Genomic DNA, 17,124 nt, shown 5'->3' with positions numbered 1-17,124 from the left:
TCCTAACTGCTCTGCCAGCACTCAGTTGGCAGAAAATATGCTGCGCTGGGCCTGGCCAACTGTTTTCTAACCCGCAGTCCAGCCTCCAATTGCCTGGAAAAAGAGGGATACCCTAGACCATGTGTGGAATGGGCTCAATTCAGCCATGGGAGTTTGGAACATAGATAAATGCCAGAAAAACACCCAAGGAATCATGGATATACAGTGAGCCATAGGTTCTCTCACTAAGGGAGGTATGATTGATAACCTGGCCTTAGAATACATTGATGAGTTAGTGGCAACTATTGGCTGAAAAGCAGCACAAATAAGTTACCTTTTGATGCATGCAACCTTCCAAGCCAATGCTAATCAAACCTGGAGCACTGCTGGTACCCAAGTGCAGCTTTCACTTAACCTTCATTTTTCCCAGGTGATGAGTGATCTCAGACACAAAGAATGGCCTGCTGGCTTAGAGCACCATGAACTACCCCCAGCTTTAGCCCAATGGTTAGTTTACCAAGTCACATGGAGCGCACACTGGGAGGGGTGTGGCAAGAAAAAATACTTTTTCATTCTACACAGGGTAGCACATGGTCCACTGCCCATCTCTTGACAATAGGACTAGGGGGTGGGTGCATGTGGGACTGGGACTAAATCGTCCCATTTGGGACATTGTAACCCCCAAAGTTCCCAAGTATTTGGCCCAATCCCCGGTGTACCCTGTAAATGGCATTCTAATAGGCTTGGGAACTTTATGGAGAGGGTAGCCTAATAGTCTCCCCAACACGTTTTGTGTAACACCTCTACCAGCAACTCCCTATATTACCCTAGCCCAGCAAGTTTGCTGGGAAGCTCCTGGCCACTTTTATCATCCTAACAGCACATTTTGGACGTCCTGCACCAGCTGTTGTGCAGAAGCTCAAGATTTCCAAGGGGCATCAGCTACCTTATATGTCCAAGACCAGGAAACCACCTTAATGTGGCCAAAAACCCAATTAGAAAGTGTCACCCTTAACCTAAGTCTTCCAAAATCCTGGGTTAAAGATTTAGACATGCCCCAGCTAAAGTAATGGGGTGAAGTAGCGGCCTACATTAAAGGTTTGTTTGAAGATGCCCAAAAAGGAAAACAACTTGCCCTCATAGCTCAAAAGGGAAGGCGAATTATTAAATGCACTACTAATATTCCCCTGCTACGTAAGTGGTATGAAGTGGCCTGTACTGTGCAAATGTATACCTTTATTAAAGGTACTCCTTTTCCCTGGTTTGTAGTAGTAATAAGTTTAGTCATAGAAATAATATTATTCAATATAATCTTTAAATGTTGTTGTTATAAAATTAAATCTAATACCTATGCCAAAGTAAATGTTGTTGCTTCTGCCAACCATGTATACACCACTTGGCAGAAATCATATTTGTAGGTATTACCAAATGCTCCAAAGAAGCAAGGGGTGGATTGTGACGGCCAGAACCAGAGGGATTAATAAGCAATAAATATGTGCTTCTTGGAGGCATTTGGTATTTTGTCTGAACAGGTGATATTAGCTAATATAAAGCTTGTAAGTTCGTAACCCACAAATGTAATTTGTCTGTCATAAGTTTAACCAAAATGATAAATTAACTGTTCGTGGAACTGACTGGGCCCCACAGGGAAAACTGTAGCTGCAAGATTAGCTGACCTAACAGTTTTTTGCTCAGGGTTCAGCCTTGACAATAAAACTGGATCCAACTGCCTGGCACACCCAACACATTCCAGGAAAGCACATCCCAAGCAAGCATATTCAGAGAAACCTAAAAGGGTTGGGCTTAAGCAGAGCAATGTCAATTTCAAACCTAAAGGTGATGCAGTGTAATTTGCTTATTGGATAAACCCAAGTCTATGTAGTAACTTTTTATGATAATTTTTAACACCTTTTAATCCCATAGGGTAACAGCTATAGGGCAAGATTGTGAGTGGCTCTAAAGCCAACAGATTAGCATAAGACTAAGTATAAAAAGTGCGTGCATCAGGTGACCAGCAGGAACAAGGTAACAGAACAGTCATTGGTGTTCCATGCCCGGACCCCAGACTCCCGGCATGAGTGAGGATCGGATCTTGATCAAGGGACCTTCCCCAGTAATCCACCTGACAGCGTGGATTGGGGATACCTGACTTCGCTGGACTCACTTGACATGTACCTAGGCATTGAGGGACTATCAATAAGTTGCAAACCCATGCCTGTCTATCTGTTGTTTTGAACAGCCCAGTGGCTGATACCCTCACAGTGCCCAGTTGGCCTGCGACAGAATTGATCCATCTATCTGTTGTTATTATCTGTTGTTATTATTTACTATTAGCTCTTTAATACTGCATTATCTGCTAATTGCATTTATCTTTTTGTTAACTGTTGTGTATGCGTGTAAACTAATAAATTTGCCATTGCTTTACCCCCAACTCTGTCTCCTCAATCCTGAACAAAACAGTCCAGTGGCTGATACAGTTGCAGCACCCAATCAGCCTGCAAATTGAGACACTCACAGTGCCCAGCTGGCCTTTGACACTGCCTGTATTGTGTATGACCTTCTGTGTTTCTTGATGTTTCTTAGTGCAGGGGTTTCACCTTTTGATTAAATAAAATTAAATTGTTGATTTAAATATGGTGTTTATGGTCATTTCTATAAAAAGTTGGGCATCAAGCCCTTAGTCAGGAACATGACCCCCTATTATAACATTGTTTCTATGGGAAAATCAGATTTGACTTGCATTGTTTCGACTTACAGCGCCTTTTCCAGGAAGGTAACCCACTGTAAGTGTGAGGACTGCCTGTACTACTACTACTACTCAGCCTGTACTACTCTAGATATAGGGATGCAGAAGAGTTTCAGTTTCAGCAGTCTAACAATGGAAAATGTATTTTGGGCCATGTCTGGTGCTGCTTTCCCTTTCAATTCTCTGCTCTTTCTGCATCTCTTTCACAGATGCCCAAACCTTCACAAAACAATAGCTAGTCAAACCTCTCCACTGATGTGCCTTGCATGTGCCACTGTCTTAGGCAGTGACATGCTGGAACTTTGGTTGGCGGTAACTACTGTTTCTGCTATCTGGTTCCATAAGGATTTTACATGTATATTAAATCAGGGGTGGCAGTTATTCCTCAACTATAACAACATTCTTCTTTCGTGCTTGTGGAATTTATCAATGCCTATAAAATACCTCCGTGTCAGGCCAGGATTCTCTTGTTCTGCTATCTGGTACCATGTAAACTAGTACAGCCTTCTCCATGGTTGGGTTGTCAGCAACTAAACAGGTACCCCCATCCTAGCTAGCCTGGGTGAGGAGGGTGTGTGGACACCTAGCAGGATTAAAAATAATATCTGTCAAAGGGCAGATGAGCTCATTGTGAGCCAACAGCCATCCATACCTGGAGAGGAGATGGGTGCCAGAAGGTCACTCTGCCCAAAGAATCACCAATGATGCAAAGGAACTCAACTAACCTAGGAGGGTTTTTACAGCATTTAAGGGGCCCCAACAGTCTCAGCAGCCTCGGGACTGACTTGACTTGATTTTATAAAGTGCCTAAGAGTCATGAGGAAATCTGGCAGAAAAGTGAGGCTCAGGGAGCAGGAAGAGAGGTGGGATGCTTCCCAAAGTTGCCAAAAGTAGGGTGACCATATTTCCTGGGTCACGAAATGGGGAGTTGTTTCTGAGCTCTGGTCTCAGTTGAATTTGTTGGAAAATGAGAGTGGGGGAGGGGTCAGGGTTTAGTCTAAGCCGAGCTCTGGTCTCAGTCAAGGATGAGGGGTGGTGCACTGGGGAATGAGGGTGGAGGAGAAACAGTTCTGTTTTCATTGGGACAGTCCTGTTTCAAAAACCCGTCCTCGGCATTCTGCTGAAAACCAATGCCTGGGATAGGTATTGAAAATGGGCCATGCTACGCAAGATATCTAATGTTGCTTCAAATGGCCACTACTCTCTGAAGAGTCTGAACTTCAGTATTGGAGCACGGACAAAATTTCAGGGACTGAATTCATTCACTGCCACTCTGCACTGTCTGTTCCACTGCAGTGTTTCTAAAACAGCCTCACAGACCCTTCAGATTTTCTCTGGCAGGAATATCTTTCCCTTCTTCCCAGGAGACCTATAGTAAGATTAAGGGCATAGTTCTTGCTGTAAACCCACAAGTCTCTAAGGACCTTTCTTGAAAGTATACTTAGCCTGAGTAAAAAAGGCAAAAGGTCTCAAACATTGACAAAAGTAGATAACAAGCAAGTAACCTTAAGTCACAGGATCACAAAAGTAAAGTGCAAGTAACAGATAAGCACAATGCTAAGGCAGCTAATAGGCATGAAGCACAAAACTACAAACACAAGTTACAGCTACTTTGGGATATTTTAAGAATTGTATAGAATTGAAGGGACACGTATTAATCATAATAATACCACAGCAACCAGCTGATATAAATGTCAATGCTTAATAAGTAACATGGGAAATTAACCTATCAGAACTGGGGAGCCTAACAAAGTCTGGCTGCAGATGTTTAAATAAGGTGAAGCAAAAATGTACCCAATATGATTATGCACAGATCAAGGGGGATTAGTGTAATATATTACACATAATGCTTCCTAATATAGTCCCAGCAAGGGGAGAAGAACAACTAAGATGATGACTGACCTGTTTCACCCACTTTGGGTCTCTCTGCAGAGGATAGACTGTGTGAGTAACATTAATATTGTTCATTCTGTTCTACCTTTCTTCCTTTCTGTTGTCACAGGTATGCTGCTTTATTTGGGCTTGGTAAGAAAAATGTTTTCTCTCATCCGTGTGACTCAAGGAATTCCATCTTTTGATGACTTCTCTACTGTAGCAATAAACCAGAGATTGAGCCCTCCCAAAATACTTTATGCTGTCTGTATAAATGGCACAGTTAACAAATTAAGCTACAGAACAGGGCGGGGGTTGGGCGGGTACACAACATGGGACATTTTAGGGATGGGAAGAAGAATGGCTGAAACTTTCCTATACATTAGCTAATGTCTGAACCACAGTTGCCTGACAATTGGGATGCAAATCACTCCAGTACACTGGCAACCAAAACAGTATTCCATTGGGCCACAGCTGCAGGCCCATCCTTTTGTACAAGCAAATGTACCATGGAAGACTGTGTACCTGAGCACCAAGCAAATGCAATTATTTATATATACAAATGAATGGTCATGAAATTGATGAATACATTTAAATAACAATAATAAAATAATAAATTCACTTTTCATTTCCAATTCAGCCTGCCCCTGGGGGTCTTTATTAAGCAGTGCTCCAGTGATGTATTTTTGTTTTCATGGTACAGATGAGGACACCAAGAACAACAATTGTTGCAATTCTCACCCCAGGTCAAACAAAAAGTCTGTAGTGGAGGCAAAAGCAGATCTTAACTGTCCTTTCTGTGATACAATAACAAGCTCATTGTCCCCTACTGTATCCATCATGAGATACAGTCCAAGCCTTAAGTAGCACACAATCTAAGAAGGCAAGTAACAAATGAAGGTATCCATGTTAGGAGTCTGAAATAAATATAATATGGCTCTTTACATATTCAGAGCAAAGTAATTTATCTTTACAGTTCTCCTCTGGGTGAGTTAATGTTGGGTCTTTCAGAGGAAAATAACCCCCTTAGACTACTTTGAAACATCCAGCCCATTTTTACTGACAGGAGAATTGAGGCAGGGAGAGACTAAGAAGCCAGGACCATTTAGAGAGTCAGCAACTGGGAATTGCTGGTTTTATGATCATTCTAAATTAGTGACGCTCTACCTCTGGCCCATGGGTCAAAACTGGCCCATGAGGCCATGTCATCCCTCCCATAGGTATTCCCACAGGTCCAACAATTTGGCAGCAGGGAAGCAGTGCCAGAGTTAATTGCAACTTTTATGTTGCCAAGTTTATGAAACCATGGGGAACCCCCCAGGCTGGATGACATGGTCCACACACTAGATTAGCTGGCACATGAGGTCACTCTGTGGCAGATCCAGTGTTTGGGATCAGGCTGGCATGTGGAATTACACTGTTCACTGGGATGGTCCAGAGCATGGTTTCAAGAGGAGGCTAAGCAGCTGCTTGGCTAGGATGGCGTGGCAGGGCACTGTTTGTGCCTGCCACTTTAAGGGCCAGAAGACAGCAGTGGGCAGGTGCCTGATGAGGGCAGCCATTTTAGTTCAGGTCTACCCATATTAACTGGGCATTTTTGCTGCTGGGAGGCCAGGAAACAACATTGCCTGGCTGCAGGTATCATCTGGAGGTAAGGGAGGAGCTGTAGGGGATGGTCAGGAGGCTCCTGGTCTTAGGCATGACCTAAAACTGCACCCTGCTGGGAGTGGGTGGCCTGGTGGGACTCTCAGTGGTGTGGGAGCCCCCAGGAAATACCAGGCCAGTTACCACCCTGGTGAAGGGTGGGTTGGGGTGCCTTAACCCCTAGCCCCCACAACCAGGTGGGTTACCCCCTTTGTAGGGTCTGGAAGGTGGACCCCAGAGAGAGAGTGGGGCCATAGACTCACACCTGTCTAGACATCTCCTGACCGGTCAATGCTGGGGCCAGAACTGGAAGGGTCAAAGGGCTAGGGGCCCACCACAAGGAATGCCCAAGAGCTGAGGGCCTGGGGTTCTGACTGGCGGGGAGGTGGGCTAGGGCTAGTAGCCAAAGGTCCTGGGGGGGGACCACACCCATAAGGAGGAAGCAGTTCAGGGAGCTATGCAGCCCAGGATGAAGGCAGAATAGGCTGCCTGAAGAGAGAAATCCAGGAGGGGTTCAACTAGTAGTATTCTGGGTCCCATTGTGGGGCTGGTGATATTGATAACATCGGCATGCCATCTGCGAAGCTTGGGCTGTGGTGTGGGGGGGGATGGAGCTGTAGATAGTGCCCCCTGGCATCGGGGCAAGAAATGGGCAGCCTCCCGCTTTAAGATCAATTAATTAACAACAAGGTGTGGTGGGTGAGAATGTGGGCGGTTAGCCCAGAAACAGGTGGGTGAGCCACAGTGAAATTGGCCTGGAGTAGGCCCCCTGTTACAGATGGTTTAGTCAGGCATGATTCTGCCTTGACCAGGGGACTGGACTAGATGACCTCATGAGGTCCCTTTCAACTTTACTTGCCTATGCCACAATCCTCTGATCAGGCTGTGCACAGAATCAGGCTAGCATGAGGCTGGATCTGATGTATGAAGTCAGGACATTGAGCTGGATTGCACTTGTCAGAAGTGGATTTAGAAGGGGTGCAGTGGTGCAACTACACGCCCACTTTCCAGACTACAATGCTGTGGGAACCTCTGCACTGGACAGTGGACTGTACTGTCACTGTTCTCAGCTGGCTCCAATCCCCGTGCAGCCTGTCAGGAGCTGGCAAGGAACAGCTTTCAAGCTTCCTTCATGTTTAGGACAACAGGGAAAGGAGAAGTGGAAGGCTGGTGAGGGGGAGGGGGAAGGGAAGGGGAAGAGCTGTGCCTTTGAACATGGAGGGGAGGGAATATTCTTATATTCTTAAGGGACTTTAGAAAAAGTCTATAAAGGCTCCCACAGCATGGGCTGCCCATATCAGTGAGTGGAGATGGGGAGGAGGCTGGAATATGTGTGCAGCTGCCTCTGCAGCATGGATGACAGCTCCTGCAGCCTGCTTGCCAAATCCTAGATCTGCCCCTGGCATCTGTTGACTGAACTCATGCTGGATCAAGTCCATAGACCAACCCAGAGCCATTCATCCAGGCCACAGGGCCAGAAGGTTGAACACTGATGTTCTAGACTAAGGTGTAAGCAGTTGCCTTTAAATATGTGGCTTCCAATGTTTCACTTCCCTGCCTAAGCAGAACCTGCATGCTGGGGTACACTGCTCAGAAAGTTTTATTTTGTAACTCTGCATAATAGGATGGGATGCATCAAATTCCTTCTCACTTGGGACTGGGTATACATCTTAACTAGAAACTCAAAGCCAACTTGCCCTAAGTCTTGAAAGGGATGAAATATGAATTTTATAACTTGGGACCTGAGCCTCTCTCTATTCTTGACTACTGGATTTGAAGAAAGGTTGGCAAAAATGGGAAGTGTAAGGACTAATCTACTGTGATACTAAGCCCCTGAAATTGCAGCTTTCCAACTAAAGTTTTTGTATTTAATTGCCTCTCTCAGACAGGAACACAGAAAATAAGCAGCAATTATTTATACAGGCTAGTAACTTTATGTGATAAGAGCGTTTGATTAAAGAGCACTCTAAAGAAACTCCTTAAAAGCATTTGAATCAGTCCTAATATATGTTTGCCATAATAGCTGAAATTAATTCAAACAAATGTTTATTTGCACAGGCAGGTGGGACTCAAGTTATGGATCAACACCTTGTTTTTTTCACTTCTTCACATCTTCCTAAGTACTGTAGATGCTGCTAAAGGCACTGGAAATCTTATTCACAAGAGTCATTTTTTTTCTTCCCACCTGCAAGCAGTCAGGCCAGAAGTTTTTGTGTGCTCATCCAAACATGAAACAGAAGCTATAGGACTCACAAATCCTTTAACTTATCAAACCAATCACAACTAAATGGCACAGACTGAAATTCAGATCCTACAACACCAAGCTCTTCATCAAAATCATTTCAATAACAAATCTGAGGAATATATTACCTTCTCATAGGGATTCTGGAACAGAAAATTAATCATGGAAAATTATCCACTCAATTCCAGTCCCAGACCAAGGACTGTAGTTGGTCACTCCTGCTCTGTCTGGCTACCGTGTAATGGGCAGAATTCTAACTTGGTGAACAAGTAACTCTAAGTGGCCTGATTTAAAGTATAGAACTGATTGTATTACCTCTCTCTGGGTCCCTAAGTGCCCAGACTGTAGGAATATAGAGAAATCAGTGCATCTCCAGAGGTGACTCTAGTCCTATGACTGCACCACTTACATGCCCAGAGGGGTCATAGAATTGCTCCTACACTTTAGTTGGGTAATTCAGAATTGTCCCAAGCTGCATTTTGGTCAATTGCTAGGTGAAGCAGAATTCTGCCCAATATGTACAAAAAAGAGGAGAGGAGTGAAAAGAAGCCATGGCACAACTATATATAAAAAATTGCCTCTTTAACTGCACCCAGGAGCCCTGGCCAACATCTGGTCAGCTTCCAAACATGTGGTTTCAGCTAAATAATAATTATATCCATTTTCTATACAGCGTATTTCATCAGCAGATCTAAAAGCATTAAATAACCAAGCATCGCTACCTCCACTTTTTACAGAAAGAAAAATGCAGGCACGGGGAGGAGGGCAAACATGACTCACATAAGGTTAAACAGTGACCAAGTGGGAAACAGAATCTGCACTGAACCCAGTCCAGTGCTTCATCCATTAGATCACTCTTTATGCTGTCGATCTCAAATAAATACCTTATGTAAATATATCACTGTCTTCTTAGTGACCAAAGGCTGAACTGGTGACCAACAGAATTAAAATTATAAGCTTCTACAGTGTGAATTAAAGGAACAAGTCTGGTAGTGGCTACTAGCAGTATTAGGCACTTCTCTGTTAATAGGGGTGAGAAAATGACACATGGGTCATTCTGTGCTATGCGTGGGCATAGATAACTGGTGACATTAGCTCTTCCATAAATAATACAATTGAAACGGATCGTTCATATCCTTGTAGTTTGCAACCCATTTAATTTGCAGACAGTTGCTGAATTTAGAACAAATTACTCAGTTCTCTGTTGCAGCTTCCACTTCAAAGTACGCCACTTTTTCACCCCCCGGTCAGTGGTCAGCTCATCAGTGGTCCTAGGCAGCTGATCAGAGGAGTGGTGCCCTTTGAAATAAAAGCTGCAGCACCTCAGCAGTGTTTGCTGTGGCTCTGGATACTTTTTAAATCCTCACCTTTATAGTGGGGCTGGGACCCTAACCCTGGGAAGTATCCTGATTCTTTGGTATTATGTTAGTAAGTAAAGGAAACATTTAGAACAGCCATTCTTTTATAATACTTTACTAAGTGAACAAGTTTAGTCACTGTACAAAGCTACTTATTAAAGCATTGCTTTCCAAATGTGTAAGTGAAATGCTATTTTAATTTTGAAATGTCCAGAAAATGATTTCAGACCCAAGTTTCCTGAATTTATTTTTTCTGCAGCATCTGTAAACTGTAAGTCAAGCTTTGTCCTTTTGCACCTGGAAAATCAGGAGACAATGGCAGAGCAGTTAAACCAGTTGACCTAGCTGTAAAATAATACATCTTTGTTTGTGTTGGGGAGTCAAAGGCAGCTGGATATGGTACTAGCTACCTCATTTTCTTTTGGTTCACTGGTTCCAAAAACTGGTGTGCTTTTAACTACCCTGATGGGCCACAAGGCTTGAGAGAATGTTGACCTGTAAAAGTATACCCCTTGTGGATCAAAGTCATGTTTTAATGCAATTCAGTGCACAGAAATTGCATTCATTTGCAGTCAGCACTGCATTTTTGTTAATGTCACCCCTTTGGAAAAAAACAGAGGTTCATTTTTTGCTAGATCTTATGTTAAGCTTGTAGTTTTGGTAATACCATCATAGCATTACTGGATGGTAGTTGATCTGAGGATGTAAATGTAATGATATAGCCTTAATTACTGAAACATTACATCCACCCACACACAGACAACACTGTATGTTCCAGTGAACTTTTCATGACATTTATGTCATCATGCACATATTGCAAGCATAAAGCCATCCGCTATTTACTGAAGAAATCTTTTGTTACATCTACCATTACTGTACAATACTTTCCAGACAAAATCTCAAAATATCCTAACAATTGGATAATTCTAATTATTTTGGCTTGATTAACTGGAAATTGATTTGCCTCTTTTTAGCCATACTGAAATATCAAGATCATATTCTGCTGGCAAACAAAACAGTTGAATAAAGTTGCAGGCACCAGAACTAACCAAAACTTGGGTTCAGATACATTTCTGACATTTCAAAATTTGCCACACAATGAAAATTCTAAAAAGATATGGTTTTAGAAAATGTAATTTTAGAATCCCACATTTTTCTCTGAAAATCTAAAATATACTTCATGAATAATATAATAATTAGGCAAGTAGGATAAAATTAAGAGGTCTGATAGGATAAAATAAAAATTGAAACAAAGCGTCATAATTCTAAAAGGATTTCTTTTAATTTCCTAAAACAAGAAATTCCAGAATATGTTTTTTTTTTTTAAAAACATTCTGTTGGAACTTGCACTGATGCTTTTCCAAGCATTTCAGTTTTTATGAAACCAGCATTTTCATTGAAAAGTATTTTGACAAAAAGAACATTGACCAGTTCTAATCTTCATTTATTTTTCCTTTATTCAGTATAATGGCCTTGCAGTACAAATCCTTGTCTGACAAGATAATTTCTACCTGGGATTTTCATCAGGATTTTGTTAGTTTCTTCTTTTGACTGGGAGTACTGAAAACAGTCTATTGCCAACATTTTTGTGGTTTTTGGACTAACATCAACTGCTCTGTGGTCATATAGAGATGCTTGATACGTCTCAGATTTGTCCCCAGCCTCATTTCCAAATAGAGAATACAGCCTTTGTGAAAGCTTTGCCTATGTACTTCGTCAAAAATAGCTTGTGCCTCCAATCTGTACAAAAGCAGAAACAGAACAGGGTACCACTAGCATCAGAGCAATGGAATGGTTGAAAAACTTCCAACCAGGATGAATGGGAAGAGAACAGAGAAATACTGAAGAAATACTGAAGTCATGGTTGATGAGGTACCTCAGCAATGGTAACAGCATCAAGCAACTGGCATTTGGTTACAGTCAATGGTGGAGACAACTGGCAGGAAACTGATCAACTTGTTAGACTTGTAGTTTTCACCTTTTCAAGCAGCCATGTTTCGAGTGATTTAATTTTAACACCCTGAAAATAAGTACTTTGTTATTCATTTCCCCTAGTCACAACTGAGTAACAATCGTGTAAAACTTCATCTGTTAAAACCACACAATGGGGTCTGAAAAAATGAAGCATTTAACTTGCCTCTTAGCTCTGTCCAATGTGGCAGGGATATGGCAGATATATAATCTGTCACGTACTGGAAGTACTTCTGGTCCACTTCCAGGTTTAGTACTGAGCACAAGAGGGTGGGGGGAGGAGGACACGCTCCTGTGAGATGCTCCATCCACCCCAGCATTGCAGTGTTCATGAGCTGTGGCTGGTACCTCGAAGTATGTAGAAAAAACATTTAAAGCTGTGTCTATGGCCAAATTGCTGATTCTTTGAATCGGCATCAAATCTTCAGATTTGATTTTGGCCAAATTGAATCGGGGACAGTGATCCAAATCAATGAATTGATTCACTGTCCCCAGTTTGGGCCGAATCTGAATCTGAATTGAATATGGCCTGTTTCTCACGCCCCTAGTAGCTAGTTGGATCAATCCCAGTTCCCATAGAGAGAAAGCAAATCAAGTTTTCACATTCAAAGGAACAGAGAAAGGAGATCAGTAACTTTCCTCATGCCTGAGACAGGAAGGAAACCTCAAAGAGAGTAAGAGGAGCGCAGACACATGAGCTTCACCCAAACAGAATTCTGTTTTACAAGAAAAACCTGTTTTCTGAGCCATTTTAATGGCAAGGAAGAAAGGTACAAATACAATCATTTCCTCTTGTTGAAACATTGTTCTGCCTCTCTACACCAGACCTGTCTTCTGTCTGAACTAAAAGCATGACCCATCTCTCTGACATCTCATCAGGGATGACTAATTGTCATTTCAAACTCAATATGGCTTTAAACAGAGCCTTAATCTTCCCTGACAAGTCCTCCCTTCAGCTTCCTTTCTTGTTTCCTGAAGACCTTACTTCTATCCTGGCTGTCTCTCAGACCTGTTACTGGGGCATCGTCTCCAGTTCAAATCTCTGTATGTCTTCCCAATCAGGTACTACCTAAATCCTGCAAAATATCTCTATGATATGGGCTTCCTTATCTATCTACACACCTAAGCATTTTATCCAGCTACTCATCATCTTCTGTTCTGTTACTGCATCCATCTGTTCCCTACCCTTGATAAATACACTGTTCTCCACATGTACGAATCCAGAATGCTATTGTAAGATCATTTCTAGACCATCACTTTGATTAGATCTTTTCTCTTTTTTCATCCCTCCACTGGCTCCTCCTACCTGTTGTATCGAATTACTTGTCTTCTTTCTCAAAACCCTTTGCATGTAATTCCTACCCAACCTATCATTTCCTACAGTACTGAAAGGTTGGCTCCTACAACTTTTCAGGCCATGACAGAAGTCTTCATTGGCCACGTGTTAGTTTTTCAAGCAAGAACATTAGTGCTTTCCCTCATACAGCCCCTCAAGCTTTGAAAGAGCTCCCTGAAAAAGAGTAAGAAAATTATGTCTCTCTTTTCTTTCAAATCCTTCCAACTTCCCTTAGCTATGATGACTATAAAAACCAAAATCAAAATAACCAGTGTTGTGCTGAGACCACTGCTTATCATGCTGATTTATCTATCTCTCAGCATATGGTTACTGATTTCTTATGCTGGTTCTTGCTTTCTATAATGGATCCTTGTTGTTATCTTTTTATAGACCACTTGTCAGCAACACTTGTGATTCCAGAGTATTTGATCATACAGGCTCACCTGTTCTATGGAAAACAGATTCCATCTTCTCTGATCTCATGGCTGGAAAAGGGTGTGATCCTTCTAGTTGGCAAACTCCCTTTTGCTAAGAGCTAGCAAGGCCTGAGGGAGACAGGTAGTAGTGCTGAGGCACCACAGGGCAAGGAGTTGGCCTCTGGTGCATCTCAGCAGGTTCTCAGTGGTCAAGCAGCAGACTGTAGTGAGGGGCTTGGAGCAGAAAAGAACTCCAAGGCTAGGGACAGAAGTTACACATAAACTGGTTTAAACCTGTACCAGAACATAAGTTCAGTGTATATAAACCAGTTTCAAAATGCTGAAACTGCTTTAAGATAAACCTGGTTGAATGTAGTATTAGACTTAACTGATTTGGGTCAAACCAGTTTATGAAACTTCTATCCCAGACCCCTTCCTGGTTCAAGTTAAGTCACAGTCCCCATCATTGTTTCCAGCCCTTGGTTGGGCTGTGCTGTCTGTCTGTCTGAGCAGGACTGGCCCCATCCCTCTGCTCCCTAGCTGAAGCAGTGAAGTCTGGCTGACAAGGTGGTGAGAGGTAGGGCAAACCTGACTGGGGATGCAGCTAGTCTACAGGGGGGACCTTCCCCCCCTCCCAGGCAAAACCCACCTAGGGTCTGGGGCCAGGGAGTGCTGTTAAACCCCTTCCCCTGCTCAAATTTACTGCTGGGTGCAACTGTGGATTACAAATCCCAGAGGCATCTGGAATCAGGAAGAGGAAGGGATGAGCAACCCTGCAGAGTCCTGCTGCTGTAAATCCTAGAGACCTCAGGGGCAGCAGGAAGAGGAAGTGAACACACAGCCAGAGATCCATGCACTAGTGCCCCCTGACTTCTGGCATGAGCCACTGCAGGCTGCATTTCCTGAATCAAAGGTAAATGTCTGTTCGCTTCTGTTTCAGTTTAATTCCATGCTTCTAACTAGACTTTAAAGACTGAATTGATTCAGCCTCAGGCTTTTTGACTGTCTGTACATAGCCCAAAAGCAAGGAAGCACCCCAAGCATGTGTCTCAAAGGTGCACTTGGGATGAATCTGGGGCCAGGGTGAGTCATAGTAGCATTTCCAGACATAATTTGGAAGAAGGACAAATATATCAAAAGGAATTTACCCCAGTCAGGTTCAAGTAGGACAGGCTTGCTCCACCCCTTGAACTGCTTGTCTGGGCACCATCTAAAAGATATTAAATGAACTCTCTGTAGTCATATAGAAGGCAGGTGCATTAGAAAGTATTTCTAATTAAAGGTTTTCTTCAAATTAGGGTCTAAGTCCCTCAGGGCAAGAATTGTCCATGCATTTATATAGCATAAAATTGACTGTGGGCCCTTATCCTAACTGGGCACTACTGTGATATAAATAAGTATCAAACACAAGACAGGACATTAATGGCACCTATACATGTGATGGGCCTCTATTCCCATGTTTGTTAATTAGCACACAACTCAGAAGACTCTATGCTGCAACTCTGCCTCCCCACCACATGTATTCAACATCTCTGCATTTCAGAATGGCTGTAGGGGTGCTTTAACTATAGTTAAAGGGTCCCCATTGCCATTTTGAAGCATGGGACACTAAATGCATGTGATGCTGTTGGCACTTTAATTAAAGCAGCTTTCAGAGTGGCTCTAATTAAAGCGCCTCTCGCTTCCCAGAGCACATGTATAAATGCCCTAAGATTGCAGTCCTGCCCTCAGAAGTTAGACAATGCCTGAATCAAGGCTCTTTGGTCTACTGTGCAAAAAAAAAATTAAATAAAGAAAACAGTTTGAAAGTGGGGATTTTCAACTGTTCATAGCCCAGCTCAATCTGAATGGATTTTCACAAAGAAAGCAAAAAGGCATCATACTGCCTCCAAGAATGTTAAAATTGTACCAGAAAAGGCAACTTAAAAAATAATGCAGAAAATGTTTCATAAGAGAAGGTGTTAGTCAACCTCTGCTCCCCAACCCTGAACTCTAGCTTGTGTATTGTTTTCTCTTAAGAGTCCTAATAAGTATATGACCATTCATAGCTGGGTGAGAGAACTGAGCAGCATGCAACAGGAAAGTGCAGTCTAAGCCAGAAAGTGATATGTCTAAAAATGGCCCCTTCTTACTCAGCATTACATCCACTCATTTTATTGATGCAGAGAAACTTGGGGTCCCATTAGATTTGTAGCGACAAAGACAGGCAGTGTAGGTGGGTACTCAATGTGCTTTCTCATGAAGGCTCATGCACTGGTGGGGCATCTACTTCATGAATGCTCAAGATGTGCCTCTTCCATAATAAATAATCCTGCCACTATCCTGAAACAGTCGGGGTGATTTCTGACCCTATGGGAGTTAATAACGTTCTCCTCAATTCTATCCAGCACATACTTCCTTACTTAACAATGAGTTTCAGGCAGCTCTTCGGCAAACCATAAAAATCCAAGTGTCCTTTTCATATTCGTTTTCCACATCCTTGCACCCCAGATCTACAGCATGATGAAAGTCAACTAAAAGCCCAAATGTTTTCTTTGATGGAGGCCCCTGTAAATCTTAGAGACTGGCCCTGGAACTAATTCAGCAACAGCAGATCCCAGAGTCCTAAAATATTACTACCTCAGCTCCTGTCCAAGGGCCGGTGGTGAAACCTTTATCATCAATGGTGAAGAGAATGACTAGATTTTCAGATCCCTAGGGGAGCTTGCAAAGCTGGCAGCTGACAAGAAAAAAGCACCTATTTTACTTGCAGACTGGATATATTTGCTAAAATATCACAGAATGGGATAAAGATGAACCCTTACAATGTCACTTTTACAGCTTCTATTGTAGTGTACTTTAACTAAGGCAGAGGTGCTAAGAATTAATAGGAATGTGCCACCACCTGCTGATTTCTGTTACTGCAGCCATCCAGCAGCAAAAAGCTGGCTTGTCAGGATTCTGTACAGATTCCCCTTCCATTTTCCACCATCTCTGACGCGGAGAGAAACACTGTCCATCAAAATATTTATTTCTAGGAACACAAAGGGACAATAAGTATATGTCTAACATGGCAAAATGACAATGTAACCATAGTGGACTACGACATTCCCATGCTAGCTTTAATCTACCTAGTATGAGGCAAGCTAGAAGTGCACCTTTAATATAGACTTATAGAATCAAACATGCCTAAGGTGTCATGAACCACAGCTAGCTCCATCAGGTGCCATGCTGATGCAATAAGCTATGGCTCACGAAAGCTTATGGTTCTCTGATTCTATTGGTCTATAAAGAGCACTTCAACCCTCCCTTCTGCCTGGTTTCTGACTAATATGGCTAACTACCTCTCTATAGCTAGCTACAAAGATGCAGATGTATGGATTAGCAATCCCAAGTCTGTACCCAGGATGCCTGGTAGGGTTGCACTCTGATTGATCATTCTTCTGCCTCAGGGTTACACCCATCAATGTGTAACAGTTATGAACTGCTGGTACTCATAATTACTTCTGATCTCAGTGAAACTTGTGGGTGCTCAGCACCTCAAAAAGGAGCTCAGGCCCAGCCCCAAATCACCATTTGAC

The 17,124-nt window shown here is 42.8% G+C and overlaps 1 protein-coding gene across 9 annotated transcripts in view; it reads right to left on the bottom strand.

Annotated features, from left to right (window-relative positions):
- The window catches only part of RALY (RALY heterogeneous nuclear ribonucleoprotein), a 437,215-nt gene that overhangs the window by 336,296 nt on the left and 83,795 nt on the right, over nucleotides 1-17,124 (bottom strand). For 2 of the 9 annotated variants that reach the window (XM_090064601.1, XM_090064606.1), the window contains exon 2: nucleotides 14,713-14,774. The exons of the other annotated variants lie outside the window; for them this stretch is intronic. The gene's annotated coding sequence lies outside the window, so the exon portion shown is untranslated. The remainder of the gene's footprint in view (nucleotides 1-14,712; nucleotides 14,775-17,124) is intronic. 9 annotated transcript variants of the gene reach the window in all.

The sequence above is a fragment of the Crocodylus siamensis genome, chromosome 10, assembly GCF_052110815.1.
Source record: "Crocodylus siamensis isolate JL-2025a chromosome 10, ASM5211081v1, whole genome shotgun sequence".
NCBI lineage: Eukaryota > Metazoa > Chordata > Crocodylia > Crocodylidae > Crocodylus > Crocodylus siamensis.
This window is presented reverse-complemented; position numbering and strand designations above follow the sequence as displayed.